Consider the following 23,572-nt stretch of genomic DNA (forward strand, 5'->3'; position numbering starts at 1 on the left):
GGATTTTGCATAGAGGATGAAGTGTAAACACTTAAAAGAATCCCACAGAGCAGCAGAATTCCTTTGAGTTTACAGAAAGTCTGAATGAACCAGTTTGAGCCATTTGTTAATAAATACTTGGTTAATAAATAGCTGTTGTGTCCCTGAGCTTTGCCTGAAGCCTGCTTTTATTATTACCTGGTAGCAAGTGTGTGAGAGAGTAGCTAAACATACCACCTCCTTTACAGCTCTTATATTCACCAAAAAAGCCATGCATGTCTAAATTGGCTTAGGCTTGTTTAGCAACATGCACTCTACTAACCAGGCTGAATACAGAGGGCACCAAAGAGGATATTATTATCCTTCTGGAACAATCTACTGATTCAAGAATATTGTCACATTCTATTTTTAGGAGTAAATATATCAACTTCTTCATGTAATGGTTCCTCTCTCATTGTATTAATTAACTCATTATAAGCTGTTGGTAAGTTCCAGCCAATCAGTGTTCTTAATCAGGAGTTCATGAACTACAGCCCACCTGTCAAATCTGGCAGCTATGTGTTTTTGTACAGCCCACAAGCTAAGCACAGTTCTGAAATGCTAAAATGGTTAGAAAAAATGAAAAGAATAATGTTCAGGTCATATAAGTTATATGAAATTCAGATTTCAGCATTCATGAAGAAATTTATTGGAACACAGTTTCATTCATTAGTTTACATAGCATCCATGGCTGCTTTTATGCTACAGTGACAGAGTTTGGTAGTGACTGAGACTATTAGGCCCATGAAACCTAAACTATTTGCTATCTAGTTCTTTATAGAAAAAGTTTGCTGATGCGATCCAGTGTTGAACAAGTCAGGATACAGGCTCAATTCTCATATGAGCGTAGGTTCCAGAGGGAGATGGAGGACAAACACAGAAATACCCCAAGACAGAAAGTGTTGTGGAAAATAAGAGTGATGTGAGAGAGACTGACACCAGGCCCACCGAGTCCTCTCTGAGGAAGCGATGTCTGAGCGGGGAACTGAATGGCAAGGAGACGGCCACGTGAACGTGAAGACCCCTCAAGCTTGAAGCATTAGGGAAATGACAAAATGGCAAATGGGCAGGTGTATGGACACCAAGGGAAGAGTGACAAGAAGAGTGTTATGTGCTCCTCTTCTTTCTAAAGACTGTCAGCGACAATAAGAATCTCCCTGGAAGCTGGTGACAACAGTCATTCATAACCACTTGGTCAACATAAAAAAACTGTCAAAAGGGCAGACAAGCTGAGAGATTCTACCATTTCCCTCAGTTCACTGCCCCAGAAGAGGCAGCAAATCATCTGTGAAATTCCCCTCCCACCTCCCACTTTTCCTCTGCGAAAAGGTGAATAAAGGAGAGGAAATCAGTCAAAGGAACAGAAGCCTCTCAACGTCAAGGTGCAGGAGCTACAGACTAGAACAGCAGCTAGAGACATTCCTGCAGCTCAATTCCCCCCTTTCCTTCCCCCATCCTCACACTGCTCCTACTCCAGTGAGGAAGCTAATTTTGTCTCCACACTAATTTACAACCACAGGTTGTACACACTGTTGTGTGGTTGAAGATCTGCAGAAATGAAGGAAATTCAACCTTACTTGTTACAAATGTGTTCACAAATAACATAGGATCACTCTAGACAACTTCAAAAGCTTTACATACAGCACCTGACTTTTGTGCTCTCTCTTTGCAAGCATTTATATGTATTTTTAATGACTATGGTTGGAGGGAATATGAATTTTTTAAAACTGATATTCCTATTGATACAAGTAAAGAAGTCAGCACCTTTTTAGAGGAAAACAAGCCTCTCAAAAGGGGACAAAGAAGTGTAATTAGAAATGTATTAAGGTTTAAAAATCTGTTTTTAACTTGTTTCCTAAGAAACCAAAAATAGAACTGACAAGTACAACTTCCAAAGAAGCTTAGATCTACTTACTCTATTATTAAATTTTCCACTTCCAATATTTTAGAATAACTAATTTGAGGTTAAAAAAAAAAAAAAAGCTCTTACATGAAATAAAATTAAGTTCTCCAGTTAATTGTGTTTGTGAGTCTTTTACTAGAGAAAATTGACCTCCATGAACAAAGAAATTGCCAGGGTTGCTCTCAAACAGGTTAATAATGTATTTTGCAATCATCGTAATTTTTAAATAACCGTAACTGCCACCATCATCTGCTGAATTTGTGCAGTAACTTCCTGGCAGCTGAATTTATTTAATATGAAAGTAAATTAAAACTTAGTAGAGAGACAACTGTAAAGTCATTCTTCTATAATATCATTTCATCCCACTCAGTGTCTTCAGTATGAGAAGAAACATGTGATTGAAAATTGAGCTTATATTTATTTTTAAAGTCCTAAGTAGTTGCATGAGATGAAAAGGTCCATATTTGGGCCTGAGCAGAAGAGACAAGAAAGAAGACCAGCAGGGAACTGAGAATATGGGATCAACCCAGAAGCCTCAAAAGTCACGTGCTTAGCCTCTTGTGCTCAGGCCCTAGGACTGAGCTGAAAAAGAGGGGCCATAAAAATTTAGCCATGAGTGAGAACCCTCTGCCCACATTTGACTGCCTAACTATGTCCCATTCCAGAAGCTCCAGGGCTTCAGATAAAGAGGTCAAGAGACCAAGAGTCTAAAGCATATTCTCCTAACCTTTCTTTCTCAAATTCCCTCTTTTTTGTGAAGGCACATTCACAAATCCTTATCTTCAGTCTAACCAGAGAAATGAACAGGCTTCCAACCATATAAGGGACTGTGCCTGTTCTGACGAAATATTATAATAAAGTGTTACAGGATTTGAGAATAAAAGTTTTCCTCCTGCGTAGAATTGACAACCAAGTATTATCATCATCAAATTCTGAAAGGAGAAATGAACAATTGGAGCCAGATTGCTCCTTGGAACCTTAAAAGGAAGATGAGCAGCTGTGGACCTGCAAAGGCAGCCTCGTAAGTGCCATGTTCTTGGGGAGTACACTGCCTCGATTAGCGGTAAACAAAAAGTTCTAACAATATAAAAACTGGCTGCTAATTTCACTTAACCAGAAGTCAGGTGCAACCATACTGGAGAAATGAGGGAAAGAAAGTGTAGTATAAATATAAGAGTTACATCTTCATCTATCATAATAGAAAGTCAATAGATAATGTCTAAAATTAATGATTTAAGAGATACTAGTTTGAGAATACTATTTTGAAATCAGGAGGCTTGCCCAAAGAAATCACTAAAACAGTGATTGAGGAGTAAGAAGGGATGGGTTTGAGTGGGGTGCCTGCCTTTTAAAAAAAAATATATATTTTAGTACTAGTAGACTTTTTCAACATGTGCAGGTATCAATATTATTTTATTAAAAAACAAAATCAACATATAAAAACATTTAAGGAAAAACCTAATAATTTTGGTGGACGTTTTCTGTGTGCTGTTTGTCAAAAATGTCTAGGGTAACATGGATATATCTGGTAGATCATAGTTGGTTTTAAATTCCTACAGGTTGAAGTTTAGTGAGTATTCTAATGTGGGGGCCAAATTAAGAGGAGCATATCTGTATATATGCCAGTAGAGTCCATAGATTAGAAATCAAAGTAGGGGTTTGGGGGGCTAGAAGGATGTCATGGACGTGCTTCAAGTCAAAGAAGCAGATAAAAACCAGGCAGACCTACCCAACAAAGTAGAGAAGAACAATACTCAGGGACACAAGAACACAGTGGCCATTTGGTGTTGGCACAAATGGTGCTATACATGTTAATTGGCCTTAGAAGATTCATTGCTAAAATTATAGACAGAAATCGTCACCAGGGGAAAGTTAACTTCTGCTAAATAGCTTCCAGTTTTCTTCCAGGAGAAAAAGGGACATGAGTAAAATACTTTGGAGCAAGAATACCATCTAAAATGGTTAAGGTAAAAAAAAAAAAAAAAAAGAGGTATTTTTTTCCTGTAAGATTCCTATTTGGCTCCTCATGCAGAAAAATCAAGTTTTACAAATCCCAACAAGTTTAAAGGGGTGAAAATTGGCACCAAAAATAGAGCTTTGGTTTATCTTAATGTTGGTCACTCAGGTTGATCAATTTATATGGGATTTAAGTAAACATATGCAATACAAATTTTGCCTTTATCATCCTTAGCTATCCAGAAAATGACAATACTTAAAATTTTATTTCTAACAGTTATTATAGACACACTCAGACTAGAGTTAATATCTATAATAATCGTCCTCCACACTAGCAGTGTTTTATTCACTTTACACTTTCCCAAGAGAAACTTTATATTCATTCTCACAGCTCTTCCTCTTTATTAACTTGAATTTCTCCTAATTTAATTCAATGATTACCATATACATATTTTAAAATAACTCAGCCAATATAAAACAATAGCTGAATTCTACTATACTTGCCTAAATATTATCCAATAGTGTATCTAAAATTATGTTAATAACTATTCCTTTGGTAATACCCAACTACTTTTCATGGTTCCTAAGTCACCATTAATGTTGCTTTTATCCTTTATTGGACAATCTGATGTAGGACATTTGACTCAGTGGTTTCATCTGGGGCATGTTCTGATAGAGCAAAGAGGAATATGGACATTTTGATGAAACGCTTTTGAGAAATCTACACCAAAAGATAGACACAGTTTTTTTAATTATAAATTATAGTAACATCAGTGGTGGAGAAATGGGATGGAATGAGGCTCTCAGATGGCATGGGGCCCAGGATCAGGTGAGGATCCTGATTTTGTACCTTGTGTAATTTTTAAAAGTTGGCTTGTTGTTTAGAATTTATTGAAATATTCTATTCTCAAAACAATTGCATCAGCATATACTGACAAAGACCATTTAGCCATTATTCTGATTCTTTAGATATCTCCTACCCAACTTTCTTCCCATTGGATTTTCACAATAACCTCATGTACTATAAGATTACAGACATCACTTTTCACCCAAATAATTCAGAAGACTGAATTTTAAAACACATTTTCCTACATAACCATGATGTTACTACTAGACCTAACAAATTTAGCACTAATTCCTCAATGTTCTTTAGTACCCAGGCCATATTCAAATGCCCCCAATCAGCACCTCAAATATCTTTTACAGCTGGTTTGTCCCAACTAGGAAAAAAAAAATCTGTTTGTGACAGAAATATGGAAAAATATTACAACTGCAAAATCTAGGTATAGATGTTCATTATGCTATTCCCTCAATTTTGCATGCATTTGAAAATTTTCATAATGATATAATTCTTTTAGACATTATATCTTTGCAAATATGTCTATATATGTGAACAAGGTGGGAAGTTTCTAACTCATGCTACTGAGCCCTGTCCTGTTTGATATGTCATATTTGGACAATTATATAGAAAGGATATTTATCATGTCTTTTAGTTGATGATGTGTGGGGAATGATGAATGTGTTACATAGCTGAATCAAGACTCAAAAATATAACAAGGACTGGTAAAGAAATGATTGGTGATACACTGGGTATATTTTTACATTAAATAAGAGTCAGAGGAGAAGGTCACAGGTCACTAGATATAATGATGAAGAAGGGACCTAAGGAACACCATCTAGCTCTTGTGGCAGCTAGAGCAAATGGAATTGTTGGAAGTATTAACAAAATAGGGTTTTTCCTTCATTAAGAGGGACTGGTGCCCTTCCTGCCTATGAGTATCTGTCAGTATTGTCAGAAGATGCTACCATGGGCTCTGCTCCCATGAGCACTGGAGTGGAAATCGCATGGGAAGGGGGGCTACAAAAGCCAAATTGCTATAGAATCTTCAGTTTCCATTGTTATGGAAGGCAGAGACTATATTATCTTTATATCCACAGTTTCCGGTACTTTGACATAGCAGATTCTCCACAGTGTTCGTGGAATGAATGAATGCTTCCCTACAGGCTATAGGCAATAATCTATTCATCAACAGATGTAGAGATGCATAAACAGACTGAGCCATCAGGATGCTCTAAGGCAACACCATGGCCATATGGAACATACACACCTTGGTTTCTTTGGCTGCAACCAAATATCATGTCAATAATTGAGACTGTACCCGGATAAGAACATCAACAATGAGGCACCACTGGACCAGGCTCTAATTTTGCTGGATGACTGTTTAAACCGGAATATAAAGCCACAAACATCACAGGAAAGAGGGTTACATGAGTGTGTTTTGGCATTATTAAGACATTGTGTTTTCTACAACAATTCAGGTTGAGTAGTTCAGGCTCAAATACCTTTACATGGGTTCCAAGGATCTGGGGAGAGATAATCTTTGGCAAAATGGCCAGTGTAAACTCATAAGCCTCACAGTTAAATCCTTACCAGTCTGGCTCTGGCTCACTTTTAAAATCTCTCCCAGTCAGAAAGTCTAAACTCCATGGTTGTGATGGTGTTCAGTCACTTGTCATGTCCGACTCTTTGCGACCCATGGACTGCAGCATGCCAGGCTTCCCTGTCCTTCACTATCTCCCAGAGTTTGCTCAAGCTCATGTCCACTGAGTTGGTGATGCCATCCAACCATCTCATCCTCTATAGTCTGAACTATTTCCATATTCCCATGTGGTTCACTTCTGGAAGTTGCACCCTGGTCCTACCACCCTGTCTTTTATGGAGCTACCCCTCCACTTCTTCACTCTGCTCTGAATATCCAAATTCTACTCACCCCAAAGTCCAAATCAGACTCCATAATTTTAACCTCCTTTGGTCGCTTGAGGTTCTACCACACTTCTCTACCATTTGACAGAATGCTCTCTGTATAGGTAATTAAATTTCATAGGCAAAGGTTTTATTTCCTCAGGTAGATTATAAGCTCAATGCCAAGGATTTTTAATTTCCCAAAGTGCCTAGCACAATGCTTCACATGGGAGGTGCTAAATAAATATGAAGCACTCAATGAGTCCAAACATTTGTGAACCACTTCTTTTTGTCTGAAACTTTGTCTAAAACAAACTTCTAGTCTTTCTGGCTTCATCATGCCATGAATAAATTTCTCAGCTAAAAAAATAACTCAATCCTCAAGTGTTCCTGCTGCTGCTATAATAGAGGGTCTCAGAGGCAAAACCTGGCAAACAATACTCTCTTGTCGCATTTAATAAGGGTGAGTCACTTTAAACTAGACAAGCAAGCACTATATTCCAGAAATTGTCTCTCCCCACTGTGATTGAAAAGAAAATATTCATTGATTTTAGATATACTAAACCAAAGACATATTCAGAAATAATAAGTAACTTTCACATGTGTGTATGAGTATGGTCGATATCCTCCATACTCAAAATGTGCTCCATGGATAAACAGAACCCATCTCACTTGGGAGCTTGGATTAGAAATGCAGAGTATCAGGTTCTGTCTCAAATTTACTGAATGAGAATCCTGTTTTTTAACAAAAACCCTAGGTGATATTAAAAGCCTTGAACAAGCCCAAAGTGGGCATAGCTGATTGCACTGGAGTTTTTTATGTAGGCTCCTGAGAATATAGGCTTTCCGTCCTTTCAAAATAGTCTATACCCGTGGTTCAACGCTTGCCGGACCCCACCGCCAGGGTTTCTCATTTAGTAGGTCTGGGATGGGACCCCAGAATCTCCATTTCTAACCAGCTTCCAGGTGACGCCTGTGGTGATGCTGCTGGTCCAGGAATCACAACCACTGGTTCACATCACCTAAAAATCACATGTTGCATATTCAGGGGATTCTGCTTCAATTGCACTTCCAGTAGAAGGGGGAGAACTAAGATAGCAGAGAGGAAACAGCAAAAGAAGTGGCAGCAAAATGTTTCATTTGTGTTGCAGGAAGATAGCAGTTAAACGTTCCTTTGTACACAGTGGGATAAAAATAGTTGAAGAAATTACTATAGCAACAGCTGTGTTATCCTCTAGGTTTTTTTCTACTGACAATTCAGAAAAGGAAACTCGTCTTCCCATCTTACAGAAATACTGTTTCAACACTGGGCCTTATCAAAAACAAAAGCCATAGGAAACAGATCCCATTCATTAAAGACTATGAGGTAACAAAAGAGATATAAGATGCATTTGAAAATGACTCCGAGGCCTGGATCTGGATTCTTTGGTCAAGCAGTGAAACAAAAATGAGTTTTTTATATCTATGACTCTAAAACCAGGACAGCAGAGCGATGTTGAGAACATCTTACAAATTTTTAAACTTTAAAAATAATCTCAGTTCCTATTTAAGATTCTCAAAATTATAAATAAAACAATATATGTATATATAAACCAAAGAGCTCCACCTAGAGTTGAAAAAAAAAATGTTATTACTTAATGCACGCAGATAGAAAAGCTCCATTCACCCATATCTTATGTATAGTCTCTTTTGTTGATGTTGAAAATAACTATTTTTATGAAATCTTTACAAAAAGGATAACTTTCTGAAATGTGACATACCGTTAATTAAAGAAGAACTGAGTTTCAAATAATGCTGTAAACTATTTACTTCTAAAAATTTGATAATAATACTTGTTATTATGGATGATTTAGAAGCCATTGTCTTAAAGCAAAGTATTTGAAAGTTGGGATCATGTTTAAAGCATCATAAAGAAGATTAAAACATGGATTCTTACCTGAACTTGCTATGTGACCTTGAGCAGCTCACCTTCCAGCTCTGAATTTTCTCACTACTGAGGATTAAACAAGATCAGTGGTTCTCAGCCTGACTGCACTTTGGAAGTATCTGGGAATATCAAGAAATCAATGCCTGGGTCCTACCCCTAGAGATTCCAATTTAGTTGTCTACTGTAGGGCCTAACCTCGTTGCCTTGAAAAAGCTCCTGGTGATTCTAATGTGCACAGAGGCTGCTTTGGATCAGCTTGCTCGATTGCACCCCCCTAGTTAGTGGTTCTTATGCTTCAAGTACTTGAGAGTCGCATGGTAGTCTTGTCAAAACACAGATTGCCGGCTCATTGACAGCTCCCTCCACCCCCGCCACCCTGGGCTAGGGCTTCTGATTCTGTGGCGGCCCCAAGGTCTTGTATTTCTAAGTTTCCGGGCTTCCCTTGTGGCTTAGCTGGTAAAGAATCCCCCTGCAATGCTGATACTACTAGTCCAGAGTCATAGTTGGAGAACCTGTTCTACATGGTGACCTCAAAACTACACTTTCCTAACTCCCCGGATTATTATTCCTCTATTTTATCAAACCACAGTATGATATTGTTAATTTGTCTCCCTGATTCCTGCCTCTCTCCCTCCTGTTCTTAGCCCACACTACCAAGTTAACATCCTAACCCCCAAATTCTGTGCTGCTCCCTGACTGAACTTTTTCAATGACTCCCCAGTGCTGAAAGAAGACAAGACCAACTAACACAACATACAGGATTTTCACAGTTTGACCCCAAACTTCCTTTCTAATCTCAGCTTCCAATAGTCCCTGTCATTTGCCTGTGTTCCAGTCACTTGTCTCCAAACACACACAAAGGCTCCGCGCCTTTGTGCCTGGTATTCCCTTGTCCTGGAATGTCCTTATCCCACCTTCTCTTTTTGACATACATGTTCTGTCTGTTCTGTGTGCCAGGAACTGTGCCAGGCTTGGGGAATTCAGGGAGGAATTCAGGAAGGACCCCTTCCCTTCAGGAGTCTGGTGATGTGGTGGGCATTGTTGAACAGTGAACCCACACCATTACCCACCCCGCTCCCTCACTGTATATTTTCTCTATATTATAAGGTTTTGACATCTTAAAAAAGCCTTTCTGGCTGGAGACAGGCTGCCCTTCCTTGAGGCTTGCCAATTCTTAGAGATAGCCCTGAGCTTGCCTTTAATGCAAACTAACCCCTCTGAGCCCTATCCCCTCCACTGGGCCCCGCATCCCAACAGGCAGTAATCCTTTCTCTTAAATATCCCTTGGGCTTCCCAGGTAGCTAGTGGGAAAGAACTCACCTAGCAACACAGAAGATGCAAGAGATATGGGTTCCATCCCTGGGTAAGGAAGATTCCCTGGAGTAGAAAATAGCACCCCACTACAGTATTCTTGCCTGGGAAATCCCATGGACAGAGGAGCCTGGCGGGCTACAGTCTATGGTGTTGCAGAGAGTCAGACAGGACTGAGCAACTAAGCACTTACTTAAACATCCCAGGGCCAGATTTCAGGCAGCTAGGGACAACCTCTACAGTCCAAAGCCCTCCAGGATGATTCCAACAGCCAATCCTAAACGTTTCACCTGCCCTGCCTTGCCTTCCTACAGATACCCCCAGCAAAGGCTCTGGCCTAAACCTTCCCCTCGCTGCCTCCTGATTCCCCTGCTGTTGTCCCCTTGACTGTGCAAGGCATGCCTAGCCTTCTGTCTCCAGGACCTATGAGCATAGGAAACTTTTCTCCTGAACTTCAAATACGTGGCTCCACCAAACTGACCATCTCATAGAAGAGCACTCACCTTGGTTACCATGGCTGGGAAGCTGGTTACAGCTAGAGACGGCCCATGGTGCACACACGGAAATGTGCTGCAGGCTGTTGGGTGGATGGGGCGGGGGGGGGGCAGCGGCGTGGTCCTGCGGAGTTTGTTCCCAGATAAGAGGGAACAGACCCAGGGCCATCCCCTCCTCCAGCCTTCAGCCAGGGTGCTGGAAGTCGGAGCGGTCCTTTTATAACCATGAGGGAAAAAGATAAGAAAACCCCCACAGACCCAGGCCCTGACACTGAGGGCCAGCCCACAGAATACAACAGCCACTGACCTGAGAGCCCCTTTATATCTAAGAACAACCCCACCCCCCTCAATCCCCACCACCACCTGTTGGAGCCACTTGCTTTAAACTCTCACTACAGCTGAAAGCATTCTCTGGGGGTGGAGGTGGGGGATAGCAAGCAAGTAATTCCTAACAGCTGTGCTAAGCGACGTGAAGAAGCAGGGCACAGGGTGGGTGAGAGGGGTAACCGCGTGAGTGGGGGTAGTCAGCAAGGCTTGGAGGTAAAGAAGGCAGAGGGGAGACGGTCTGAGAGCCCTAAGAGAAGAAAGCATGGTGTGGCGAGGGGACTGAAAGCCCAGTGAGAGGGAGAGCGGCCAATGAGGCCGGAGAGGCAAACCCAGGCCCGTCCCCTCAAACTAGGAGGGAGCACCTTCCTCCGGGCACCCCAGCTCTCCAGCCCCAGGCTCCTCCCTTGTATCTCCCAACCTGTGCTGAATTCACCTGCTTCCCTCTTCCCCCCAGACAGACAGTTTGGACTTTTCACAATACCTTTAGTCATTTTGTACCCTCAGCAGGGAAGATGGAAAGACACTAAACATTCACTGAATGAAAAAATTATCATGATAGGCTATTTTAACTGTTTAATCCAGCAAGAGGGCTAATCTATGACTGTTTTTGAGGCCCAGTTCTGCACTCAAACCCTATCATCCACCCAGTCTGCCATCTTTACATGACGGGATGAAATGCTTGCCCCATTCGAACTTATTGCTGTTAAACTATTAGGTGACCTTCATTAAGCCTGTCAGGTCTACAATTTCCTGATTTTCAAGTATCTTTTAAAAGCACAAAGAGCCTGATGTTAGCACCCCAGCCAAAGAAACAGAAATACTTCTATTAGGCATTGAAATATTATCCATATTTGTTTTTAAATAGCAGGTTTGGAGTGGTTTTATTTAATTTCAATTTCTTAATTTTTATAATTGACTTGATTCACTTAAAATCAGTCCAATTGTTTATTTACAAATTACAAAGGCAAACAAAACTTTCTCATCATGAGTCCTTATTTGACTCAGTATTTATTTGAAAAATACTTCATAGACTATAATTAAAAGTGAATCACCAAGTTTAAATTTAAAATGCACTCATGTTTAGGAATCAACACTTTAAAAATATTGGGCAAAGCACACACTGTGGTCGGGGAGGGCAGCAGGGAGCGGTATTTTAATGGTCTGTGTGCGAAGGCGCTCAGTCGTGTCTGACTCTTTGTGACCCCATGGACTGTAGCCCGCCAGGCTTCTCTCTCCATGGGATTCTCCAGGCAAGAGTACTGGAGTGGGGTGCCATTTCCTTCTACAGGGAATGTAAACCATAGGCTTTAGTTAATAAAAATGTATCAACACTGGCCCATCAATTGCAGCGAATGTATCACAGTAATGCAAGATGTTAATAACAGAGGAAGTGAGTTGAGGAGAGATATAGAGGCACCCTCTCTACTTTCTGTTCAATTTTTCTGTAAAACTGCTCTAAAAAGTAAAGTCCATTAATTTTTTAAAAATGTGTTGCATTGCGCATTTATTAAATATGATGAACTAAATTCACATATTTAAAGTGTAAACTTTAAAGCAAAAGTCATGCATCTAAGCACTTTTTTTTTAATGTTTTTAAGTTCATGTTACTTGTTTATAATATGATATCATATCATCCAGAGTTTCAAAAGTGACCGTCAGGGCTTGTGGCGGGCTGCTGGGGGCAGGAGCAGATGATGTCTGTGACACGCAGGGGTCATGGCTCTGGCCAGAGTGCTGCCCCGGATCCCTCTGTGCAGGGGCAGGTCGGGTCCACGCCTGGCTGCTCAGAGACTCAGTTCTCTTTTGGTCCACAAAGTAATACGATGGTGGCGCAAACTCAGGGTCTCTCTCAGCCCGGAGATCTGACTGCCTCTTCGACCACTACCCAAAGGAAAAGTCTTTTCCTCTGTCCCACTCGCAGACGTGTGGCACCCCAGGTCTGGTATCTTTCCTCTCCTGAACGATGACTTCTACTTTGCTACTCTAGGCGGCTGTACAAGGAGCTGGCCTGACCTCTGGTTCTGGGGGCAAAGGGCCAATAACATCTCCATCTCTGTTTTCTTCCTCTGCTCCATCTTCTTTTGATTTTTTCATCTTTTTCTGTCGGAGTTTAGCAAGTCTTGCTTCTAATATGGCTTTTCTCTTTTCCTTTGTGTTTTCTCGTTTTGTTCTCTGATCTGTTGTCTGTTCACACAGCATTTCTAAGGTTTTCATCTGCTTGTTTCTCAACTCTTTATCTCGGGCGAAAGCAAAGTATCCAACACCAAGTTGCCGGGCCTCATTTTCACGGATGTCTTCATAATGTACGGGCCCCACTGGCCTTCTCAGGGCCTCCCTCTCCTTTTCCTCCCACTGCTGGCGCTGGAGTTCTTTTCTCATATCTTCAGACAGTAAGGTTTTCTCATTTGCAGGACTAACGAAAAGCCTCCCCTGAAGATTTTTATCCATTTCCAGCAGATCTGGCAAATCCTTTCTCATACAGCGCCGGGATCGCCCTAAAGAATCCGCATAATCCACCCACTCTTCACTGGGATCCTGGGGAGGAGGAATATCTTTTTCAGAAAGAGCTGCTTCATCACCGTCTCTTTCTTCAGTCTTTCTGTAATCTCTATTGGCACCAACCGCTTCCATTTCTTTGTGTCTGTCTATCATCTTCTGTGTGAAATCCACAAGGTACATGTCCTCCACCTCTTCATCTATAAAGTCTCCTTTAGTCATTTTCTCATACAATTTGGCTTTTTCTTCCAATTTCTCCCTCGCTTTGTCCAGAGTTTTCTGTTCTGCAATCTGCTCTTCAGCATCCTTTTCAGCTCGGTTAGAGACTCCTGCATTCTGTTTGCTCCAGATACTTGGTTTCTTGTTAGTTGGTTTTGGTTTTCCCAAAACTCCAGCATCTTTTAGAAGTTTTTCTTGTTAGAATTCTTCTTGTTTTCGGAAGAGTTCAGCCTTAAGGTCTACCAACGAGGACGCCGTGACGTCCAAGGGCTTCTTTCTCCTGTCCATATTCGCCCTGGAGTGTCCTTAGGTGTACGTCTCAAGGTACCAAGCCTGCCTTTTATACCGCCTTCCGCTGGAACCCTAAGCACTTTTAATAAAGATGTTATATTGCAGAAGAAAAGTAATGAGTTAGAATTTGAGGTCTAAAACCTAATATTAGAACTCTGATTCGCTCTCGGCCTTAGCGCCATCTTTTGAGAAACCTCTACGCCATGAGAGCGAAGTGGAGGAAGAAGCGAATGCGCAGGCTGAAGCGCGGAAGAAGAAAGATGAGGCAGAGGTCCACGTAAACCTGTACACCCATGGAAGCCACAGAAGCAGAGACAAGGGAAGCCAGAGGCCAGGGACGCTGGTACAAATTGTGGACTGCATTCCTACTACTATCTAGAACTTCTCAATGGATCTGGAACATCTATGGCCATTCTGATCGCCTTGACCACCTTTGAGAGACCTACCTTGCTCCTATCAAAGCCGTCCCTTTTGATCCTTTGCCCTGGACCTGTGATAACTATGGACTAGTTCTCTTCTCAGTTGTGGCTGAATGTAACGTGTACAATAAATCATCTCTTTTGCTGTCTTAGCTGAAGAAAAAAAAAAAATTAGAACTCTGATTCTACTGTAGATATTTTTCATGTTTCTAGTTTTCCAACAGAGTAACTGATATCAAATAAGTTACATTAAAATTTTTTTTCCAAAATTCCATCTTCTCAGTGAATTTTTGTTCTTCTGAAAAATATGTCTTCCATATCTCCATAGAACATGTCATGAAAAACACACATGCACACACACACACAGATAGAACATCTAATGGAGCTTTCTTAATAACACTATCAGTTTGTAAAAGGATTTAAATGAATAAAGTATAAAAATACTAGCAAAGCACTTTGAGAGTCTCAGATGATAAAGTTAGGAAAAACTAGCAAGTCTGTTAACATAGAAATTCATGCCACTAATGGTCTGTCAGAGAAAAGTTATTTTTACAAATATTAAATAACTTTGAATCTGACACTACCTAATTATTCATGAAATCCATTGCTTCATTCCTGTCCACTTCTGTAACCGCTAGAAATTTAAAACAATGGCATTTCCTAGTTAGAGCAAAAGGCTGTTATAATTTGACATTCCATACAAATGCTATTTGTGGAAAAGATAAATACAATTATATCGATGAATACATCTATTCTACTTCTGACTCAAACTAAACACATTTTAAGTATATATATGTTATCAACTCTTTACAGAACCATAGAATCTTAGTTGGACAGGATCTTTGAGGCCACCTATACTAACTTAATGCTTCCCAGGTGGTGCAGTGGTAAAGAATCTGCCTGCCAATTCAGGAGATGCAGGAGACTTGGGTTTGAGCTCTCGGTTGGGAAGATCCCCTGGAGGAGGAAATGGCAACCTGCTCCAATATTCTTGCCTGGAAAATTCCACGGAGGAGGAGGAAAATTCCAGAGGAGCCTGGCAAGTTACAGTCCACTGGGTTGTGAAGAGCTGGACATGACTGAGCTACTGGGCACACACACGCACAGCACACGCTACCTTACTATCCAGTGAGTTAGATCTTCTATGACACCCTCCACTCTTATCTACACCAGGAGTCTGAAACACTTTCTGTTAAAGGCCTGATGGTAAACACCTTGTGTCCATCCAGTGTCTGTTGCAAATGCTCATCGCTGCCTTTGTAGCACAAAAACAACAGCAGACAAAACAGGAACAAATGGGCATGGCTGTGCCCCCAGTAAACCTTTGTTTATAAAACAGAGAGTAGACCAGATCTGGCCAGAAGGCCACAGTACGCCAATGCCCGATATAGACCCCTCCCAGTTACTGATAAAATTCCATTAGATACGTTTGACACCTTCAGAGGAAAATTCTCTGCTGGGGGGGCTGAAATAAGCAAATTCACCCATTGCTATAAATAAATATTGCCTTCTGAAACAACACAGAACGTCTATCCTTTGCCTTGTATCAGTCCTTCAAATACTTGAAGTAAACAATCACGGTTCCCTCAAGTAGTACTTTCTTCAGTCTAAATACCCCGATGCCATCAAGCATTCCTTCTATTATGACCCAGTTTTCCAGACCACGTGACCAACTGATCATCCTGTTGTATACATACCCGAGTCCATTACCCTTTGAAGTGCAGAGTAGAGATACATGACATATGGTTTTCAAAATATGCAGTAATCAAGATGGAATTTTAATTTTAGAATTTGGCTCACTGTCTCCAAATACAAATGTTTTTAGTTTCCCAGGGGTTTTGTTTCAACAAAATTACTATTTAGTCTTTAAAAAAACATATTTTGTGTAGATATGGCCAAAGGTTAATGCCCAGTGTCATAACTCTATATATTAATTTTAAATGATTACCAAGAAATAAAAGTATTTTTTGTTTCATTTTGGAAAAAAAAAGTAGGCTTAATAAAACGATGAATTCAAAATGGTTCCTACACATCAAAAAATGTTGGCAGAACTTACCTCTACAATTGGAATCATAGTGCAATTTACAAAAGAAAACTATCAGTCATTTTTCAGAGAAAATGAAACACAGAAGAGAAAGAAAAACACACACAAACACATACATCTGCAGTGTGTCCTTGGATGTTTCTGGCCTGTTAGCAAGAACAGAGCATGGTTGCTATAGTCAGAGCCAGGATAAACCTCTAAACGATGGTCCTTGTTTTATTTCACATTTCAATAACTTGGGAAGAAACCATATCCATGTTTTAAAAGACAATTTAGTTCTAATTTCCATGACTTATTATCATAGCATTCTAAAAAATGTTTTAATAACTAGAAAAAATAATTTCATATTTATATAGCTATAAATGCACCACATTTGGTCTGACTTTACAACCCATTTCTGTAACTTACTGTACTTTAATTTTTTGATAATTCAGTACCTTAAAAAGTATATTGCACATAGTAGATGGTAGAGGAGTAAATTCATTGTTTAAAGTATAAATATTTTTATTTGTACCAACATCACAATTTATGTTTGTTAAGTCTGATTTAAACTCTCTGGTGCCTGCCTCCTGCTTGCTTCACAAAAGCTCTCCCTGGGTAATCCCATCCACGTACAAGCCTGCAGACACTATCCACATACAGAAGACAACCAAATTTGTTTCTCTAGCCCGGTTTCTCTGCAGGGATGACCCACATACCTGAGAGCCTACTGGCACTTCCACCTGGACAGTCCAACCGCCACTAAGAGCACCAGCAAAGATGGAACACCCTGGGTGATCTCATGACAGGGACTGTTTGCTGATTGTTCATTATGTGCCATGCGCTGTGCTCAGCGCTTCAAATGGCTTTTCTCACTTAATCTTCACAGTGCAGTTAAACATGGCATTTCCTTTTACCTGAAACCCCATTCAAATGATAGCATCCAAAATATGAAATATGTAACCAACATCATTCATTAACTACCTAGTATCCATCCGCCTGCCCTTCTTCCTGGACAAACTGGAACAACAATTTGTTCAGAGCATCAATAAGTCAAACCAATTTCTTAGTCTTCTTTGCAGCAAGGAGTAACTATAGGTCCATATAGGAGCCAGTGAAACTTAAGAGATGTCTGTTTTGGGAAATTCAGGAAACAACACAATCCCTTATTCTTTCCTTCATTCCTCCTGACTTAATAATGGATATTATGTGCAGCTGCACTTTTTCATTTTTTTTGACCATCAGAGAAAGGCCAAGAGAAGCACAGAGACACTGGCCCTCGTATCACTGAGCTATTGAACCAAGGCCAGTAACCATCTACCTCCACACTTGTTACTGAGAAAAATAAACTCCTGTATGTTACAACCATTTTCAGTACGGTATTCTACCAACCTACTGCTGAAAACAGTCCTGTTAGATACAAAACTGTAATCTGAATTAGAGACTTTAACAAACTAGAATGAAAGCAGGAGGAAACAAACTAGAAGAAAGAGCAACAAGCTAGGAGGAAGAGCAGCTGCACAGAAAAACAAAGGATGTTACACCCCAAGTGCTTGCAGTGTGTTAGTTGCTCGGTTGTGTCTGACTCTTTGAGACCCCATGCACTGCTGCCCACCAGGCTCTTCTGTCCACTGGATTTCCCAGGCAAGAATACTGGAGTGGGTAGCCATTTCCTCCTCCAGAGAATTTTCCCAACCCAAGAATCAAACCAATGTCTCCTGCACTGCAGTCAGATTCTTTACTGTCTGAGGCACCTGGGAAGCAAAACCAACGAGAAACAAGTCGGTTACCTCATAGAACCCACGGAAGACTGAGGATTTGGAGGCACCAAGGCACCAAAGTGCTTCACTCAATATGCCAACAAATTTGGAAAACTCAGCAGTGGCCACAGGACTGGAAAATGTCAGTTTTCATTTTAATCCCAAAGAAGGGCAATGCCAAAGAACGTTCAAACAACCACACAATTGCACTCATTTCAAATGCTGGCAATACTCAGAATCCTTCAAGCTAGGCTTCAGCAGTAGGTGAATCAAGAACTTCCAGATGTATAAGCTGGATTTAGAAAAGGCAGGAACCAGAGATCAAATTGCCAACATCCACTGGATCATAGAAAAAGCAAGAGAATTCCAGAAAAACATCTACTTCTGCTTCACTGACTACATTAACTACATTAACTACATTGACTACATCCACTACACTTGACTGTGTGGATCATAACAAACTGGAAAATTCTTTAAGAGGTGGGAATACCAGATCACCTTACCTGCCTCCTAAGAAACCTGTATGAAGATCAACAGGCAACAGTTAGAACCAGACATGGAACAACAGACTGGTTCAAAATTGGGAAAAGAGTACATCAAGGCTATATATTGTCACCCTGCTTATTTAACTTATATGCAGGGTACATCATGTGAAATCCTGGGCTGGATGACTCACAAGCTAGAATCAAGATTTCTGGGAGAAAATCAACAACCTTAGATATGCAGATGATATCACTTTAATGGCAGAAAGTGAAGAGGAACTAAAGAGCCTCTTGATGACGGTGAAAGAGGAGAGTGAAAAGGCTGGCTTAATACTTTACATTCAAAAACACTAACATCATGGCATCTGGTCCCATCACTTTATGGCAAATAGATGTTGGAAGAGTGGAAACCATGACATATTTTCTTTTCTTGGACTCCAAAATCGCAGCAGATGGTGACTGCAGCTATGAAGTTAAAAAACGTTTGCTCCTTGGAAGAAAAGCGATGACAACTTAAGACACTGTATTAAAAAGCAGAGACATCGCTTTGCCAACAAAGGTCCATACAGTCAAAGCTATGGGTTTTCCAGTAGTCATGTATGGATATGAGAGTTGGACCATAAAGGCTCAGTGCCAAAGAACTGATGCTTTCAAACTGTAGTGCTGGAGAAGGCTCTTGAGAGTCCTGTGGACTGCAAGGAGATCAAACAGGCCAATCCTAAAGGAAATTAGTCCTAAATACTCACTGGAAGGACTGATGCTCCAAGCTGAAGCTCTAATACTTTGGCCACCTCTTGCAAAGAGCTGACTCACTGGAAAAGACCCTGATGCTGGGAAAGATTGAGGGCAAGAGAAGAAGGGAGTGACAGAGGATGAGATGGTTGGATGGCATCACTGACTCAATGGACATGAGTTTGAGCAAGCTCCAAGAGACAGTGAAGGACTGGGAAGCCTGGTGTGCTGCAGTTTATGGGGTGGTAGAGAGCCAGTCATGACTTGGAGATTAAAAAAAAAAAACAACAACAAGGACTGCAGAAGACAAGACCTAAAGATTTAGCATTTGGAGCTCCCCAACGAAAAGCCAGCTCTCCATCAGTCACCACCATTCCTCAAGTCAACAAGTCTGCAATTACATGTTTGAAAATTTCCTTAAAAATCGGTTTATTCTTGGCTGTCTGTTCATATTTATGAGAAAGTCACTGAAATATTGTAGGGGAGGGCTGGATATGAAAGAGAGAAGCAAAACAATCAGAAAAAAAAAGGAGGGGTGAAAGGAAAAAAAGAGAAACTTAGAGGAAACAAAAACAAACCAAAAAGCAGAAGAAAACTGCAAAATCATATTTTCCTCAGAGAAATATGAAAAAAAACCAAACAAACCCAAGAACAAGCGCTATGAAGTAGAAACAATCAAAATATTGCAGCAGAAACAAACAAAATTAATAGGAAGTTTGGAAGATGAAGTTGAGACAATTTCCCAGAAAATGAAGTTTGGAGACTAGGTGAGAAAAGTCAAAAATTAGAGTATCAGGACCATGTAGAAATCTCAAAAGATGAGAACCAAGAAGTGAGAAAGAGGAACTTCCCTGGAGGTCAAGTGGTTAAGAATACTCTTTCTAATGCAGGGGATTTGGGTTCAATCCCTGGTCAGGCAATTAAGCCTGCATACTGAAACAAAAGAAGTCCAGAACTAAAGAAAGCTTGCATGCCACAACAAAGACCCAGTGCAGCCAAAAAAAAAAAAAAAAAGAAATTTAAACAGCGAGAGAGAAAGAAATTGTCAAAGGAAGACAATTCTCCTTCTCTAAGAGCCCAACATCTAAAGTGAAATTAAGACATGCATGAAGGTAGATGATTGTGAAAATGCAGAAAAAGTGGAAGAAATTGAACATCTAAAAAGTTTTCTGATAGGAACAAACAGGTGTGGTTCCCAAACCTTTGTATGAAAATGATATCAAATCTCTCAACAACAGCACAAGAAGTCATGGAACTATGCCTTCACAGTTCTGAATGGAAGATGATTTGGGGTATAAGATTTTATAACTCCAACTGAGTATGAGGGCAGATGAAGGCAGGCAAGGACAAAAACTTTTTGTCTCTCAGGAACATTTTGGGGGGAAGCATATGGAGAATTAGATTTCAACAAAATAAGGGACTATATCAAGGTAATGAAAACATGTGACTGAGGAAAGAGAAACCCACTCTATGAAATGGGCAAGGGGCTAAACCCCAGAATGACTGCTGTTTAGGAAGAGAGGAAGACAAGCTTCCAGGGAAAAGTATAACTGATAGGATATGAGATGCACTTCGACATTTGGAGGTAGATCTTCTGTGGGGATTAGAAAAATAGTTTGATAGGTATATGGAGTTTCTTTTAGGGAAAAATAGTAAAGTCGTTAGATTGAACAATATGAAATTTCTGTTTTGCAGTTCCAAATTTTGTCCAACATTGGCTGTTTTATATGGTTCAATGTAACTTACAAGTAAGTAACATGATGCAGGAAATCTGCATCAAAAACTCTTACAATAACAAAAGAAAAGTTGGAGGAATATGTGAAATAAGAATGTCAGATATTGTTATTGAAACTAGGTAACAGACACATGGGGTTGGTTCATTGTCCTGTATATATTTGAACATCCCATAAGAAAAAGGAGTAAAAACAAAAGAAAGAAAGAAAATCGTGACAACAGAAAACGTGCAAAAGTTCAATAATCTAACAACACCTGGAGGAGTTTCTACTTAGCAATGCTCAGATGAAATCCAGTTATGGGACCACTGGACACAGAAAGAAAAAGTCAATGAAGGCCCATCTACACTAGACCTTCACTCACAGTGGGTCAGGCAATGTCAGGGATGTTTCACATCCCCCATTCCATCCTTGGGAGCTTCCCAGGTGGCACAGTGGTTAAGAATCTGAATCTGCCTGCCAATGTAGGAGACACGGGTTTGATCCCTGGATGGGAAAGATCCCCTGGAGTAGGAAATGGCAAGCCACTCCAGTATTCTTGCCTGGAAAATCCCATGGACAGAGGAGCCTTTCGGGCTACAGTCCACAGAGTCTCAAAGAGTCGGACATGACTTAGCTACTGAGCATGACGGTGGCGATTCCACCCTTTCCTGTTTGCGTTGACTCGTGATTCTAGGATCGCTCTGCACAACCACACAGTACTGACAGCTTAGATCTAACATTGAATAAGGCAATCATTTTTCACTGCCCATCAATTTCCTCCCTTCATTTCTCTTCTTGTCCAAATCAGATTCCAGGATTCATCATTCTATTCATACGCTGTAAATACCAAGAGTCTTGACTCTCTCATTTCTGGTCTTTGTAGCTGGCAACAACCAGACCTGGAATGAACCCTACCTCCTGCCTTCTCTGCATCTGTACACAGAGAACTAAATATTACTGGAGAAAATCACTTAAACCAATTGACAGGCTTAATGTTATATTTATTATTGCAAATCATAAACTGGCAATTTTACTCTTGTTGCTGTTTTAAATGCAGCTAAGTAACTTCAAAGAAACAAAGTATGAAAAAAGAAAGAAAGTGTAAAACCAACAGCCAATCTCAAAACAAAGCAATGGATGCCAAAACACTGTCATGGTATCCACAAGGAACTGAAAAAATAAATGGCAAGTTAGAATTCTACTCACAGCAAAGATAGTTTTCAAGAATGAAAGTAAAATAAAAAACGTGGAGACAAAAAAATCTAAAACACAGTTTTGAGGTAACACATCACCAGCAGGCCTAAATTAAAGAAAATACTAAAGAACATTCTTTTGGCAGAATTGAAATATTCCTACACAGATGCCCAGAGAATTTAGGAGGGAAAGGAGCAACAAAAATGGCAAATATATGGAAAAATCCCCCAAATACTGACTTTTAAAAATAATGTCTTTTGAGATCTAAAATAGAAAAGTAAAATATACCACAAAAGCATCCAAATAAACAGAAAGATAAATGGGTGTAAAAGATCCTATAGATCTTGCACTGTTGGAAGAGAGAATAAATACACAAATTAATATCAAATTTTGATAAGTTATGGTTGTATGTTGTATATCCAGGGAAAGAACTAGTAAAAGAAATAGAATATACAACTTCTAAACTAATAGAGAAAAAAAAGTAGAATAATAAAAAACAGTCAATTCAAATGAAGGCTAGGAAGAGGAAACAATATAGAACTGATAAAGCAAGTGGAAAGAACATAGTAAGATACAAATTTAATTCTAAATATATCAGTAATTCCATTAAGCTTAAATGGACTAAAGAGCCTAATTTAAAAACAAAGGCTATATGACTACATAAAGAAAGAAAACTCAACAATATGCTGTTTACAATGGACACATGTAAAACATAATGAGAAAGAAACATTGACAATAAAAGTGGGAAAAATTCTTTGCAAATACATTTAGAAATTAACCCCATGTAACTCTATTAATATCAGGTAAACACACACACACACACACAAAGTAACTTTAAGGCAAAAAACATGATTAAAGATGGAAATATTTTACAATGATGAAAGGCTTAAGTCACCAGGAGACTACAAGTCTAGATTTACATGTGTCAAACATTGATAACGTGGACTAAAAATACTATACATATGTATATATAGTATTCTGTCAATATTTATATATCAGTTTAAATTTTTGTCAATATATTTATAAATATATCTACCAGAGAATATATATGTGTGTGTGTGTGTGCATATATATATATACATATATATATATATGTTTAGTTGCTCAGTCATGTCCGACTCTTTGCAACCCAGGGACTGTAGCCTGCCAGGCACCTCTGTCCATGATATTCTCCAGGCAAGAACACTGGAGTGGGTAGCCATTTCCTTTTCCGGGGGATCTTTCCGACCCAGGGGTGGAACCTGGGCCTCCTGCATTGCAGGCAGATTCTTTACACTCTGAGCCACCAGGTAAGCTCCAATATACTAATATTTACGTATACGTAGTCTATGGGGTTGCAAGAGTCAGACATGACTGAGCGACTAAACAACAAGAGCAGTACCTACAAAGAAACTTATATCAAGTGTAATATTTACAAGTAAAATGTTGAAAGTGTGATATCAGTAACAAGACAAGGATGCCAGTAATCACTCCTGCTTCTGCTCAATATTGTACTTAAAGTCCTAATCAGTTTGGAGAGCAAGGAAAAGAAATAAAATGTGAAAGAATAGGAAAGTAAAAAA

At 39.8% G+C, this 23,572-nt stretch overlaps 1 protein-coding gene and 1 pseudogene across 3 annotated transcripts in view; both read right to left on the reverse strand.

Annotated features, from left to right (window-relative positions):
* Nucleotides 1-23,572, reverse strand: part of ACYP2 (acylphosphatase 2) — a 175,220-nt gene that overhangs the window by 122,576 nt on the left and 29,072 nt on the right. The window lies entirely within an intron of this gene.
* Nucleotides 11,540-14,297, reverse strand: LOC122703623 (annotated as a pseudogene). The gene has a single exon (XR_006343543.1). The product of XR_006343543.1 is annotated as a coiled-coil domain-containing protein 174-like (transcript).

The sequence above is a fragment of the Cervus elaphus genome, chromosome 11, assembly GCF_910594005.1.
Source record: "Cervus elaphus chromosome 11, mCerEla1.1, whole genome shotgun sequence".
NCBI lineage: Eukaryota > Metazoa > Chordata > Mammalia > Artiodactyla > Cervidae > Cervus > Cervus elaphus.